Source organism: Haemaphysalis longicornis, unplaced genomic scaffold (assembly GCF_048455015.1).
Source record: "Haemaphysalis longicornis isolate Haplotype H1 unplaced genomic scaffold, Haemaphysalis longicornis Haplotype H1 scaffold_5, whole genome shotgun sequence".
NCBI classification, from domain to species: domain Eukaryota; kingdom Metazoa; phylum Arthropoda; class Arachnida; order Ixodida; family Ixodidae; genus Haemaphysalis; species Haemaphysalis longicornis.
The window spans coordinates 177732245-177747583 of record NW_027526385.1 but is presented as its reverse complement, the minus strand read 5'-3'; the positions used below and the strand labels follow the sequence as shown (position 1 = coordinate 177747583).

General features: G+C 47.3%; 1 long non-coding RNA gene across 1 annotated transcript; it reads right to left on the bottom strand.

Annotated features, from left to right (window-relative positions):
• Positions 1 to 8558: 8558 nt before the first annotated feature.
• Positions 8559 to 10217, bottom strand: LOC144139527 (uncharacterized). The gene is made up of 2 exons (XR_013316247.1): positions 10053 to 10217; positions 8559 to 9804 (listed from the first exon to the last, which is right to left on the bottom strand). It is a non-coding gene; the product is annotated as an uncharacterized LOC144139527 (long non-coding RNA).
• Between the last annotated feature and the right edge of the window lie 5122 nt (positions 10218 to 15339).

Genomic DNA, 15339 nt, shown 5'->3' with positions numbered 1-15339 from the left:
GCTCGAAAAAGAAACCACACACAGGACGGACGGGACGAGCGCAAATGCTCGTCCCTGCGCTCGTCCCGTCCGTCCTGTGTGTGGTTTCTTTTTCGAGCAAAGCCCGTGTTCATTCACCGAGATGCACCAACTTGCCCAAGAACAAGTTCTCCTAAACTGCGAATATATCTACTTAGGCCAAGTTGCGACCCCAGATACCAACCATGAGGCAGAGATAATTAGAAGGATCGGAATGGGGTGGGGTGCATTCGGCAGGCTTTCTCAGATAATGAATGGCAGCTACCATTGTCACTGAAGAAGAAAGTGTATGAAAGCTGCATCTTACCGGTACTCATTTACGGGGCAGAAACTGGGAGGCTCACTAAGACGGTTCAACTTAAATTGAGAACAACTCAGCGGGCAGTGGAGCGGAAGATGATAGGCTTACCAATAAGGGACAAGAAGAGAGCAGAGTGTATCAGGGAACAAATGCGTGTTAAAGATATATTAAAAATTTAGAAGGAGATATGGACGTGGGAAGGGCACGTAATGCGAAGGCAAGATAACCGTTGGTCATCAAGGGTAACAGAGTGGATCCCTAGAGAAGGTAAGCGGGGCAGAGGGCGGCAGAAAGTTAGATGGGCAGATGCGATCAAGAAGTTTCGGGGATAAATTGGTTGCAGTTAGCACAGGACCGGGATAATTGTAGATCTATGGGAGAGGCCTTTGCCCGACAGGTGGCGTATACAGGCTGATGATGGTGATGATGGTAAAGGAACGAGTGAAACATTCTCCCGAATTCTTCGGAAGGAAGACATTATCGCATCTCACAAGCCGTTGTCACGCTTGGAGGGCTGATGCCCGACCGAAAGAGCGTCCGCCAAAAAACATGAAGGAAGTTTACACTAACGCGTAAATCTTGCAGGTATAAAACCTGTAGAAAACCTGCAGAAAATGCAGGGAAGCAAGCTTAACTACAATCACGACGGTCTAACGCAACGATTGCAACCGATTTGCTTCGTCGCCACCGCAACGACTTTACTCCATCATTATTGCTTTAGGTATGCACTTTCTTCATTTTTCTGGAAGTGATATTCATTAAACATCACCTTGGAGGGGCGTATGCTGTGTCCAGTTACTCTCGTTCGGAGGAGGTGTTGCACAGATAACGCCGAACGGTGGAGTTTATTTTTTTTCAATCTTGGCCAATCTCTGAAGTGGGTAGGCTTGCCTTGCAGACGTGCAGCGACGGCCCTTGGCGGTTGCCGCAAGGCACGCACACCCAAACGCTCGGCATTTTCTTGGTTTCTGTAACTGCCGGGCGGTCGCCGCACAATACTGGGCAATCTCCATAAGTGCATACGCTTGGCTTGGCAAACGTGCGTAGGGGACGCTGGGTGGTCGTCGTGGGGCACGCATACACGAGAGCTAGGCATTTTCTTGGGTTTGTTAAGTGCCGGGCTGTCGCCGCGAGGCCTGCGTTCACGTGCGCGCGCTCGGAATTTTTTTGGTATTTTAACTGCAGAGAGACATAGAGAGATTGGGAGAGAACTTTATTTGTCATCTTTGTTCAGCGTAACCACCCGAGAGGGAAATCACAAAAAATTACGATTGACTAACAAGCTTCGCTCTTAAAAGCCCAAGGGGTATCTAGAAAATTGCTTGCGCACAATGGCTCGCTTGTTAAGTTTGTGAGACCAGGAACTTTCATGGACGCCTCGGACAGCACAAAACGACGGTCGAAAGTCTGACATTCAACGCAGTGCATTGGCCGAACGCTATGAAAAAGTTGACCATCGGATTCACTTCGACGGGACGCAGGTGATTGTCACCGGAAATAATTACTTACAAAGAATACTCCTCGCGTCCTAGGAGTATAGATTCCTTGGAGCCCTTCCCGCCATCTCCGCCCACGGCCTCCGACGCGAAAGGGCAAGACGCAACTAAAAGAAAAAGAAAAAGAGTACTCCTTATATAACTGCTACTTCTGGTATTACACAGTCACCCCTGATGAAGGAGCCGAGCAGGCTCCGAAACGTTGGGGCCGCTTTCAATAAACGCCCTTGGTTTGTGTATTTCCGTCTTCCGCAACTTTAACCCAATCACAGACTTCTGTCGAAGATGTTCACATTCGAATAAAACACAGTATGTTGCTAAAAGTAGTTGGGAGTTTGGTTTTAATTTTAAATGCACTAGAAATATCCATTCAACTCAGGCTCGCAATTCCGGACGCGGAAACTCTGCACCACAAGACTTTGTTCTAAGGTAGCCTATTCTTGGCATGCCTTGAAAAACGCCCGTTGGTGTTTCGACATCAGAATTTTACTGATAAGTTTGTATGTATACAGACAGTCTTTTTACTGTTTAGAGTGTTATCAGTACATACCAAACTTATCCAGTTCTTCTGGCTTTAAAAACTGGCGCTCCGAATAGCTTTGTTTTGTAAACACCCTGCCCCAGTCATCATCATCATGACCAGCCTATCTACGCCCACTACAGGGCAAAGGCCTCTCCCATTATTCTTCAATTACCCCGGTTCTGTGAAAACTGCGACCAATTTATCCCCGCAAACTTTTTGATCTCATCTGCCCATCTAACTTTCTGCCGCCACCTGCAACGCTTGCCTTCTCTAGGGATCCACTCTGTTACCCTTAATGACCAACGGTTATCCTGGCTTCGTATTACATGCCCGGCCCACGTCCATTTCTTCTTAATTAATACTAGTATGTCCTTAACACGCATTTGTTCCCTGACCCACTCCGCTCTCTTCTTGTCACTTACTGTTACACCTATCATCTTCCGTTCAATTGCTCGCTGAGTCGTTCTCAATTTAAGTTGAACCCTCTTAGTAAGCCTCCAAGCTTCTGCCCCGTAGGTGAGTACCAGTAAGATGCAGCTGTCATACACTTTCTTCTTTAGGAAAAATGGTAGGCTGCCATTTACTATCTTAGAATGTCTACCGTATGCACTCCACCCCATTCTTATCCGCCTAATAATCTCTGCCTAATGGTTGGGATCCGGCGTCACAACTTGGCCCAAGTAGATATATTCGCTTACCACTTCCACTGCCTCACCACCTATCTGAAACCGCTGTGCTGTCCCGAGGTTATTGTTCATTACTTTGGTTTTCTGCATATTAATTTTCAGGCCCACGGTTATACTCTGTTTGTCCAGTGCGGAAAGCATGCTTTGCAATTCGTCCCGCGAGTTACTTAGCAAGGCAACGTCATCAGCAAATCTGAGGTTGCTGAAGTATTCTCCGTTAATGCTTACTCCGACCTGTTCCCAATCCAACGTTCTGAATACTTCTTGTAAACATTCTGTGAATAACATTGTAGAGATTACATGTGTCTCCTTGTCTGAAGCCCTTCCTTATACGCATTTTACTGCTCTCCTTATGAAGGATGATGATACCTGTGGACCCATTGTGGATATCCTCTAGTATTTTTACGCAATGCTCATCTGCCCCCTGGTTTCGTAATGCCTGAATAACTGCTGAGCTTTCGACCGAGTCAAATGCTTTCCCATAGTCTATAAAGGCTATATATAGGGGTTCAGTATACTCAGCGCACTTCTCTATCACCTGATTTATCGTGTGAATATGGTCCTTTATTAAATAACCTTCACGGAACCCTGTGGTTCTACAGGTTGACTGAAATCTAAGGTTGCAGAAATTCTGTTAGTGATTACCTTGGTAAGTACTTTGTAGACGACTGACAGTAAGCTCATCGGCCTGTAATTTTTTTAAGTCTTTCATGTCAACTTTCTTCATGTCACCTGCCCCAGTAGACCCTTGTTTTTAGTGCTTGATGTGCTGTCATTAACCAACCTATAAAATTTAACAATAGCTCAAGCAGTGACCTTGTCTTATAGAGTTCAAGACATTACAACAGTATAAGGATGTGTGTGAGGCCTATTCTCCTAATTCTCTATGCTTTACAGAGGGTCGTGTTGAGTTTTAAGGACGGTGGCCTTTCTTGGACAGCTCAAAAGCAAACATTTTAGCCACTTTGCATACATACATTGTATACATAGTGTATACTGCTCCAAGTATACATACACTATAGATACATGTATGTACGTATGTATTTATGTATGTATGTATGTGCGTATGTATGTATGTATGTATGTATGTATGTATGTATGTATGTATGTATGTATGTATGTATGTATGTATGTATGTATGTATGTATGTACGTATGTATGTATGTATGTATGTATGTATGTATGTATGTATGTATGTATGTATGTATGTATGTATGTATGTATGTATGTATGCATGCATCTATGTATGTATGTATGCATCTATGTACGTACAGGGTGTTGCGACAATAATTGGAACACTTTAAAAACTTTTCCTGGGCGAACGGCCGCTCTGTTCGCGCTGAAACTTGCCACGAAGGTCCCGTTTTGTAATCTATTTTGTTTGATAGCAGGAACAAAGATGGCACTTACCTGTGTATTCTGAAAATAAATAAAAACGATTTTCGCCTATGGGAAATCGGCGGCTGATTAGGACATGCGAGCCAGTGCAAGTTGATGTTGGAACGACGGAACCCCCTGCAGAGTGAAACGCACGTTTGGGATTCACGTACGGAGCCAAATGGTGCAGCATACGATGAGAAAATGAACCTAGAAATGTGCTAGCAGACGATCAGAAAACCTGGTTTTCGGGCTCGCACGTCCAGATCAGCCGCCGTTTTCCCATAGGCTAAAATCGTTTTTATTTATTTTCAGGATAAACAGGTAATTGCCGTTGTTGTTCCTGGTGTCAAACAAAATAGACCACAAAATGCGACCTTCGTTGCAAGTTTGAGCGCGAACAGAGCGGTGGTTCGCTCACGAAAATTTTTAAAGTGTTCCAGTTACCGTCGCAACAGACTATGTATGTATGTATGTATGTATGTATGTATGTATGTATGTATGTATGTATGTATGTATGTATGTATGTATGTATGTATGTATGTATGTATGTATGTATGTATGTATGTATGTATGTCCCTCGATTCAGTCACACGGCCAAAAGTTTTATGAAATCTTTAGTGAGACGCTTACATGGGCAAAACGCTATCAATGAAATAAATCTCGAAAAAGGCTTCATACTTGGCAACATTGTTGAGCAGAAAGATTATATTAGAAAGATTAATATTTGAGGTTGAGCGCATCCCGTGTACTTTTTATTTTAAGGAAGCAGCGCCCCCCATTTTTGCAAGAGCAAATAAAAAAAGGGGTTGAAAACAATGTTGTAACAACAAAATAAAAACTCCAGTGGTGACCTAGCCTTGCGCTCCTACCTCGAGCACCTTGTTCTAACAGTCTCAACAGATGTCGAGCAATCCCAACGCGGCGAAATTGATTTCTGGAAACCTCCTTTGGGTGATGAGAGAGAAATAACAGCGTGTATAGTGGGCGGATGAAACAGAAGTGGCAGGGGCTCTCGACAACATTTGCAACGATGCGAGTAGATACGCTACCAATTTTGTCAACAAAATTAGGCTATGGCGATGAAAAGTCATTTAAAGCCATGGTTCCAACTCACCTCGATTATGGACGAAATAATTTCAAAACATTACCGAGAACTTGTGCTGTAACATTCACGGCAGTTATAAGCCCTAGTTTGTTTGATGCAAATGAATTCTGTAATATGCAATAAAAGGTAAGCAAAGCTGCCACCCTGTTCTAAAAACCTGTGAATGAGCTTTCTTTTATAGCTCCCAGAGCTGAAGTCGGGCCGATCAAGCGGCGGCAGCACATGAACAACAATGGTGTCCAAAGCGTGAAGTCGCACGCGAGGGCCTTTGCTGTCTGCAGTCGTTATTTTTGGAACCATCTTTGAGGACAAAAGGCTATTGTGTAGATCGCATTTATATCATAAGCTTGTGGAGAGCAGGGAAGGGCAACTCGGGAGGAACCGCTACTGTGGAAGACATTGGTGCTTTTTTTGAAAGCTCTTACAGAGAAGTTGCTTGTTCTTGAACGCTCCACATTTTTTTCTTTTGCAGTTCCAAACATGGTGCCTTTCTCGTAGTTGATATTTATTTGTGTATTACCCACAGCGCTATGAAGGCAATACAGTAGGGGTAACAAACCAAAAACAAAGAATTAAAGATTACAGCAGGTTTTCATTTCGCAACAAAATAGCAATCAGTCATCTGGAAGCGAAAAAAATACTGCGCTCTCAAAGCTGAGAACAATATAGTTATAGAACAATATATTTTAGCGGTAACGTTGCACCTTGCGAAAAATATTTCTATTTGAAAAAAGTGATAGTTAGAGCTGAACAATATTTTTTGCATATATAGCTGCCATAAAAAGTCAGTGTTAGTTTTGTTTAAAGTACCTAGCAAATCCAATATTAGGTTGCGACAACACTTGCAGATTATTGCTGAGTGGACTAACAAAAAATACATTCTTATGCTTTCAGCAATACTTTGAAATTTTTCTTGGAAACTAGGCGACCTGACCGATTCCAAACAAATCTGATAACCATTCGTAGCTCTGGGTGCCATTCATCTTCCCACTCATTTGATATGTTTTCGATCACTCTTGAGCTTGCTGCCTTAGCGCTTTTTTGGAGGTGTTGCTTATACTAAAACTATTAGCTGAGACTGCTACTTTTCTTATCGCCAATAATGGCTTGTGAACGCGCGTACCGTTCCAATGTTTTCTCTTGGCTTCTCGCTTCATCCAGATAACTGCACGTATGTTACCACAAGGTTCAATTTTAGTTACCTTTGTCGCCGTGCCTGAACGACGAGTACCCGCTGCTGGAATGACGCTGTATGCAAGGCCAAGCACACGCCTTGAAATGTATTCCGATTTACCAAGCTTAACAATTTGGGAACCAAGCGCAGCCATGAATACTATTCGTGTGGTGCCGAATTTGTGTTGAGAATTGTTTATAAATGGATGTTTTGTATTCAGGCATTTATAATTTTGTATGACCAAGGAGAAAGAATCATTTTTGGAGCATATGAATTTGTTTTTATTGCTTACAGCAACACCAAATCTTAAGCAATGCTGCATTGCGATTCCTCGACTGTAATGATGTAGTTGCCCGGTGCATAGTTTCGTGAATCAGTAGGGTGTGTGAAAGGCCAGAAAGACGGTACAAGACGTCTGACCATAATTAGTCCTGGATTTATTTGGGGCGTGTTGTTTGGTCTGCTCGGAAACCACAACACGGTAAATAACCATGATAATGCAGTGCACGAAATTAAGTTTCTTGGGCGCTGCTTCGTGGACGATAATGATTCGACAACAAATCATTTTTGCAACCAGCAAAGCAACCTATTACAATGCGATTACGTGACGTTCAAAGTTAAGCACAGGGGACGAAGCCATCAGAGAACCGCACCCTAACAAACAGTCCCCGTCAAAGTCGTCATGCGTCACCACTGCAAGCCGCTGCAGCAGAGCGACAAAATAGGTTGATTGATGGTACGGGTTGAACGCGGTGACGCAACGCAGGCGATGAAGCATGCCGTAGTGGAGAGCTCCGGATTAATTTTTACCATCTCGGGATCTTTAACGTGCGCCGAAATCTCGTACACACGGGCGTTTTTGCTTTTCGCCTGCATCAGAGAAGTGGCCACCATTGCCGGGAATCGAACCCGCGTCCTCGTGCTCAGCAGCGACAAAACGGGGAAACGTCAAAGCACTTCCGCTACAAAAAATAGTTGTGCAAAAGAAAACGGCGCTGCATCACCACATAATAACTGCAGAGCAGAGTAATACTAAGGCAGGATTCGCGGCTTTTTTAGACAATTTTTTAGTATGTCTTCGTACATTTTATTGAACTGCAGGATAGTAAACACTAAATAGGATGCTTCAGCTTTAGAAATCATGTGCTGCGCCTTAATTGCAATGAGGTTCATTGAATAATTCGAAACCGTATTTTTGACACGAAAGTTTTTTATTCCCGGATACACGAAGATTTCTGTGACGTCATATCCGTCACGCAAGTGACGCCAGTACAACGAAGCATGCGGCCTAGAAACGATACAACCCTGCACACAGGGTCTTCTTGTGGGGAATCAACCTTTAGTACTAAAGAGTACGTTATACTCAGGGTTTGTTTTCGGGTTTTATATTCTAACACGAAAGTGTTTTACGCTGTGATACCCCCAGATTTCACTGACGTCACATGCGTAACGGAAGTGACGCCAGTACACCTTTGCCGAAGCGACCCGCCAGCAGACCGTCACCGTCACTTGTACCGTAAAAATTAAGCAACCATGTATGTTTCATTAAAAGAAAACTGCAAATATCACTAATCAATTCATTTTTAGCATCAGATAGGCGCAATGTTTTCTTTTTCCCAACAATGTCGGCAAATATATACATAGTATGCACTGCCGTTTGGCCGCACGGGGTCGCTGCGGTGCTGCGAGGCCCAGAGTTCCTGTATATAGCTCCCCAAGGGGAGCAGAGTTGCGCGTCCATCCGCCGTCTTGAGTTCCAGGTCGTGCGGGAAAGCCACTCTTCTCGCGTGAAAACGCTGCCGCCGGGCCAGCGGCAGCGGCGAGGAGGAGCGGCGAGGAGCTGTTTACTGAAGTGACGCTTGAAATCTCCGACAGTCATCAACGACACGGATGCTCCGGTATCGACTAAGAGTTGCATGGTCACTCCGCTGACTTCGGCTTGAACGACTAAGTCCTTTCTTGGAGGATTGTTGACGCTGACTTCAGCTTGGACGACTAAGTCCTTTCTAGAAGAAGTGCTGACTGTTAAGACGGAAGATCTTGCGGGTGCGTTGATCTCCGTGGATGCTGGATGCTCTACAGGTTCCGGTGTCGAAGCGGATCCCGTAGCTTCCTTCGAAGAAACTCGATGCACTGGTGCCGGCTTACGGCACATCGATGCGAAATGTCCCCACTTATTACAAGAGTTGCAGCGCCGATTTCGGGCTGGACAATTTTGAAATGCTGAATTATGCCATTTATTTCCGCATCGTTCGCACAACTGAAGCTTGCCTGCAAACTTCTGCTGAACTGTACCGCGGAACCCTACAGCTGACTGCGGATGGAAACGTCCATCTTGGAGGCCACCATCTTGCCTTCCCGAACCCGGTGGAATGACGTCACGGCCTCCCCGGCTGGCCAGGCCATCTTGAATTCCTGTGCCGCCATCTTGAGCTCGCCGGCCTCCCCGGCGGCCCATGCCATCTTGATTCTCCACGCCGCCATCTTGAGCGCGGCGGCTTCCCCGACTGTCATCTTCCGCGACGCCACCTTCTCCTCGTCGACCTACTGCTTGTACTTGATGCGAACCGAAGGCTTGGTTCGCCAACGACAAAGATTCAAAACTCCGACCAATCTCTTCAGCTTTCTCCAAAGACAACCTTTCGCCATGTGCGAGCAGCTTTTCTCTAACCTGGGGGTTAGACGTTCCATGTATGATTTGATCTCGGACGCGCTCCGCGTACGTCAGCCCGAACTTGCAACGTACGGCTTTCTCCTTTAGAGCGGTCACGTATTCTAAAAAACTTTCCCCCCGAAATTGACGACGGCTTGTGAACTCATGTCGTTCAACAAGCGTATTTGTGGACGCAGCGAAGAGCCGGTCCAGCTGCTCCAAAAGTTGGTCGAATTTCGAAATGGCCGGAGCCGAGGATGCGGTCACACTACAGTCGGTCGCGGAGTCGGTCACGATAGGGCTGGTTACATTAGCGTCGGTCACGTTACTGGCGGCGTCCCTCCTTGCTTCGTCCTGCTCCGCCTCAGCAAAATACCTTCGTTGCCCCTCCCTACCCAAAACACTGACGAGCGCCGACGCGCGTCGTCCGTCATTCCAGTCGCTGCCGCCAGCCGCCTCGAGATGGGCCTGAAACAATTTTTTCCAGTTATGCCACGGAATCGGAGGCGGCCCCGGCAATTCGAGGAAAACGGGCAGGTTATCGAAGAGGCCCATGCTGCCAAGCAGGAAGGAGAGAGATGCAGGAGCAGAAGCAGAAGAACGAAGTAGGGCGAGGCCTAAACGACGGTTCGACAAGCGTCAGCACAAAGAACGCTAGGCCTCGCGACGCCAGACGCGCCGGACAGTCACACTCGAGCGAGGTCAAACGCACTCACGTTTTCATTCTGCCGGACCCGTCGACGATGTCGTCGCAGCAGAAGAAAGGCATCCCATCCTCGTCGCCAAAAAGATGTTGTGTCGTGGGCGACGGCGAGCGGCCTCGGCAGCGACGGGAGCGAAGGCTCAGCGCGCCGGGCCCACGCACAAGCCCAAGAAGAAAGAGTGCGGCCTGCTCGCACCAAGACCAGAACCCAAAGAGAACGTTTATTCTTCGACAAGACGACACCTAGACGCATACGCACGTGACCCGTCACGTGCGACCACAGCAACGACATCTAGTTACAATTAACACAACCAAGCGCCCACAGTGAGCGGGCGCTCCACTAGAGGGCGCCACTACACCACACGCAGCACTAAAAGCGGGCTTTCTGTCGAACTGGAACCCGCGGCATGTGGCAATCAGACGCGCAACTCTTGCGCCAAGCGATATACAGGAACTCTAGCGAGGCCGATCTCCACGTTTGTGGTGTTGGTTTTCTGCGGAGCCGGTTGCTCGTGCGATGTAGTACGTACGCGTTGGAGGAGCATATGCCGTGGTTTGTTTGTAGTTACAGCAAGTTACTTTGTGAGTGTTTCTGCATGTGCAGCAAACGATGAGGCTAAGCGAATACGCTAGGTGCCTTTCGGGCATCGACCGGGACAGGTACTTTACTAAAGTCCGTCGTTGCGGTGGCGTGGACCCCCTGGCTCTGTACGACGATGAGCTGACTGATGATGTGTGGAAGTTTCCAAACGTCGACCGCACTGACTTCAGTGACTACTTAATCCACTCGACAAGTTTCATTTCGCGGGAGCAACTAAAAACCTACAAATCGTTGGAGTCGCATAACTACCTGACGAGAGGCTTTTTTCATCCGCGGAAGGTGAAAGTTATCGGCGATAGCAATGTTGTCGTTGTCACAAAGGTGAGAAAATGCATGTAAACACTGCATGTGCTTATAATTTAGGCTAATTAAAAGCTCGAGAATAACTAGGCATGCCGCTCCTCTCTTTCTTTTTATTTCTTTTACACCCAGGTCCGGCATTCACAGTCGTTCCGTGAAAAGTTGCTGACGGCTTGTCACACCTGTCCACTGAAAAGTTCTACGACGCTTCTCTCACCTGTTAAAAAGTGGTCGCCGAAGATACGGTAAAGGTTCGCTGTAACGTCGAGGTCAGCCCTGTGTATGCGCTGCAGTCACAGGGCTCTGCGCTTCAATGAAAGTTCCGCAGTTTTCGGGCACTTGTTAAGCTTAGGCTTCGGAATTGAAAAAAAAAACCAATTTGGCGCACATTCTCGTCGTTCCGACCATTTTTAAAATGGTTAGAGCAACCGTACACGGCGCAGTTGACCATCGTGAACGCGCGCACACCACAAACACCACAAACGTGGAGATCGGCCTCGCAGCACCGCAGCGGCCCCGTGCGGCCAAACGGCAGCGCATACTATGTATACACATACACCAGGTTTAGTCATTTCGAAATGTTTTGACTGTAAAAACTTTCGCTGTGGCGTACCAAATTTAAATTATTATTGCACCGCTCTGATCTGGCCCCCTCAACCCTTTGTGCAATTTGTAATGAGTTGGAGACAATACTTCTACCGATGGTGCACCTTCATACAAAAAAGACACTTGCAAAATAGTTTTAATCAATTAGCCCACCCACTGCCTGTTCTCTAATATTCCTATTCGGAGCGAAAGTCCTCGGTGTTTGCAGCGGGGAACCTTTGCTATTACCGTATAAACCGGGTTATAGGTCGACCCGGTATATAGGTCGACCCCCTACCTTGAGGGGGAAAATGTTTACAAAAAAAATAATTCGGCACAGAAGCGCACTCACAATGTCTATATTTATTTTCGACGCCCGTCCGTCACTGCCGCTCACTATGCCTGCCGAAGTCACTCGTCCGAGCTCTCACAGTCGTCCGAGGATAACTGCTTCGCACTGTCATCTTCCATGCCATCAGGCGCGTTGCTGATGGAGCACTTCCTGAACGCTCGTGTAACCATGTCGTCGGGCAGCGACTGCCCAGAGAAGGACACCCAGCTTGACACGGTCGCAACCGGCCCGTATAGGTCTTTTTGTTGTCGCCGGCTATCCACTCATTGTACAGTTCGCGGAGCCGGTCCGCGCATGGCCTCCGGAGCGATCGTGAGCGAAGTTCCTGGACAAAGTCCGCCACTTTGTTCTCCAACTCGGGGTGCACCGCTTGACGTCCACAGAACGATCGGTTTCGGGGGTTGCACGCGCACAGCCTAGCGTTCTGGCTCCGCCGGTACCGCACACTTTTCTCTGAAACGCCTAACTGGCGTTACGCCGCCATATTCCCATTCTGCTCGGCGACTCAATCGCCGTCAGCTTAAAGGAGCCATGAAGACAAAATACAAGTTCGGGTTATTAGAAAGACTGCTTAGTCCCGATAACAATGATACCAATACCATCGCAATCTTTGAACAAATAACGGAGATATTAAAGAAAACGTGTGAAGCAGTCGCGACCCCCTAGCCAATTTCCCGCAACTTTTCTATGACGTCACGGAACCTTGTTTGTGCGATTGGCGGCCGACTAACTGACCTGTCGCGACGACACATAACTGGACGTCTGTAATGGGGCCTCTAGTTCCATTTGACCGCATCACTTGAATGCTAACGTGCCGTTAACGCACTGAAAATCATGTTTTATTGTTGGCCCGTATGACGTCATTCTTGCTCATAACACGTCACTGTGGCGCAAAATTTGAAACTTTTTAAATACTTTTTGCTTTTTTTCGTTAAAAAAACATCTTTTGGGGTTCTAATGGAGCTGAGTGAGATACTGAATCCTAGTTCTTTCAAATTAAACGAAGTTGTATTTTCTCTTCATGGCTCCTTTAAACGCCGCGGTAAACTGGCGTCGACTGCCGCCACTTATCTCGGAACAGAGACGTACAGAAATGTACGCACGCACGCGTAATAGACGAGTAAAAGACGAAAAACTAGAGAAAAGCGAAATCAAATAAAGGCCTGATAGAGCGAGAGAGCAGTCCGACACGAATGGCGATGGCGATTGGAGACGGACTACGCTTGCACATTGTTGGCAGACAACGATTTACATTCTGCCAATGACCGCTATATAAGACGGGGGGTAACTTTTGTGCGGATTTTTTTGGAAAAAAACTCGACCTATATTCCGGTTTATACGGTAGTACACTTGTTGATTTCTGAATGTCGCCCTCTGCGGTCCTAGCTGCTTGACTACCCTTGGCCGGATTCTCTATAAAACATGCCAGCGCCGATGCTCACTGCCTTCCCACTCACTGCCTCTTCTTCCCTTCCGTATCTTCTTTCTTTACTACTTTACATTCTTTTTACGGTTTTCCTTCTTTCGATCCTTTCCTTGTTCATCAGTTTTGATTGGGTAGCTGGTTTACTACTTTTCATGTTGTACCTCATTTTCGGGCACTCTACTTATCTTTTTATTCCCGTTTATATTTACTTTTTCTCTAAACGCCAACTTCAACTGCATTCTTTTTATATATATTTCCATGGAGGAACCAGCAGAGGGACGAAAAGGATTCCCGGACACCATGTATGGGTTCCACCCCAACGTGTCCACTCAGGACATCCTCTTACAAATAAAAGAGGTCATAGACAACCTAAGCACCTCACAAACAAGCGACATCCTCGCCTTGGACGTCAAAGGGGCTTCTGACAACATGTGGCACACGGCGATACTTGAAACCCTGAGGACTACCCAATGCGGAAAGAAAGCCTATAATTACATCAGAGACTTCTTCTTGCATCGCACGGCAACGGTGGGACTTGAAAAATTACTGAGCAACAGAGTCGATGTCACCGCAAAAGGCACTCTGCAGGCTCGGTCATCCCGCCATTACTCTTCAATTTATCAATGAGGAACCTACCCGACCAGCTAAATGCCATCCCAGCTCTCAGGGATGTCATCTACGCCGACGAGAGACTTTGTCAATTAGGAATCCATGACACGTGGCAAGAACTCACCGAGGCGCATAAATCAACCAAATGGAACGATTCAACCTTACCCGACCAACCGAGCTACCTTGTGCCGCCTCGGTTACGAGCCAAGCGTGGGACCCCCAAAACCAAAAACGATTCACCCCCATGCCCTGAGGGAATACATCATGGTTGAAACCGTCCCACGCAACATGCACCCGGTTTAACACAAAGGGCGGAGGGAAGCCAGGGTCATGGCCTAGCGAAACGCCTACAGCAAGGATAGCTCAAAAAGGTACATCGACGCTGCGATGTAACCGGCAAGAGTGGGCGGTTAGTGTGACAAACACTAAAGGAGATGACTTGTGCTCCGCAATGATCAATGCATATGACACCGACTCTGCGGAGGAGACAGCAGTCGTGCTTGCCACCACCACAGTACAGATACTCAATGCCGGGTGACCGTCATCATCGATTCGCAAGTGGCCTGCCGTAATTTTCAAAAGGGCCGTATCTCAGCGATGGCACTTGCTCTACTACATAAGGCTGCAAAAGCACGGAAAACTCTATTGGACATAAACATCATTTGGACAGCAGGTGACAAGCCCTTAGAGGGTAATGAAGAGGCAGATGCCGCAGCCCGAGGCCATGACACCGGGCTTCAACCCTCATAGGCACTCACCACTCTGCCGACAACCGCCCGTCCATCCCCAAGCGCAGCAGAGACATACTAGAGCACTAAAGGCCATCAAGAATGGGATACCCGCCGCCTCACCCGAAGCTAAAAAGAAGAAGCCACACAATTCAGGAGGCTGAAGACAAATTCGTTTCCGCACGCCACACAGCTGTCCAATGTACACCCAACGCTCTTCATTTAGGACTGCAAAAACTGCTCTGGGACGCCCAACACCCTGTACCACATGGTGTGGGAGTGTAAAAGCGTCACTGAACCACCAGAAGTCGTGAGCAGTGAGAGGTCCTGCTGACAAGCGATGTCCTGGAACACCAGCGTGGCCTGGTGACCAGGGCCATTCGAGCTGCAGCTGGCCACGGCATCCCGGAATAGTGACGCCACCCACCATGGATGACCGACAACCACCCCATGCTCCTTTCTTCCCGTTCAATTGGAGCAATAAACGTTTTTTTTTCCGCCTCCTCCTTTTAATGCCGAGCACCGTTTCTGTCGCTCAGTTAGTACCCATCACCAATCAACCAAACAACATGGCGGACAGCGCTGGACTAGGTTTGCCCAGCGGGACCCACTAAGGAGCGGACCTTGAGGAACGGGACTTCCACTAAAAGTGTGGTTATCCGGGGTCTCGGTGTCTTGTTTGGGAACCACGGCTGTGAG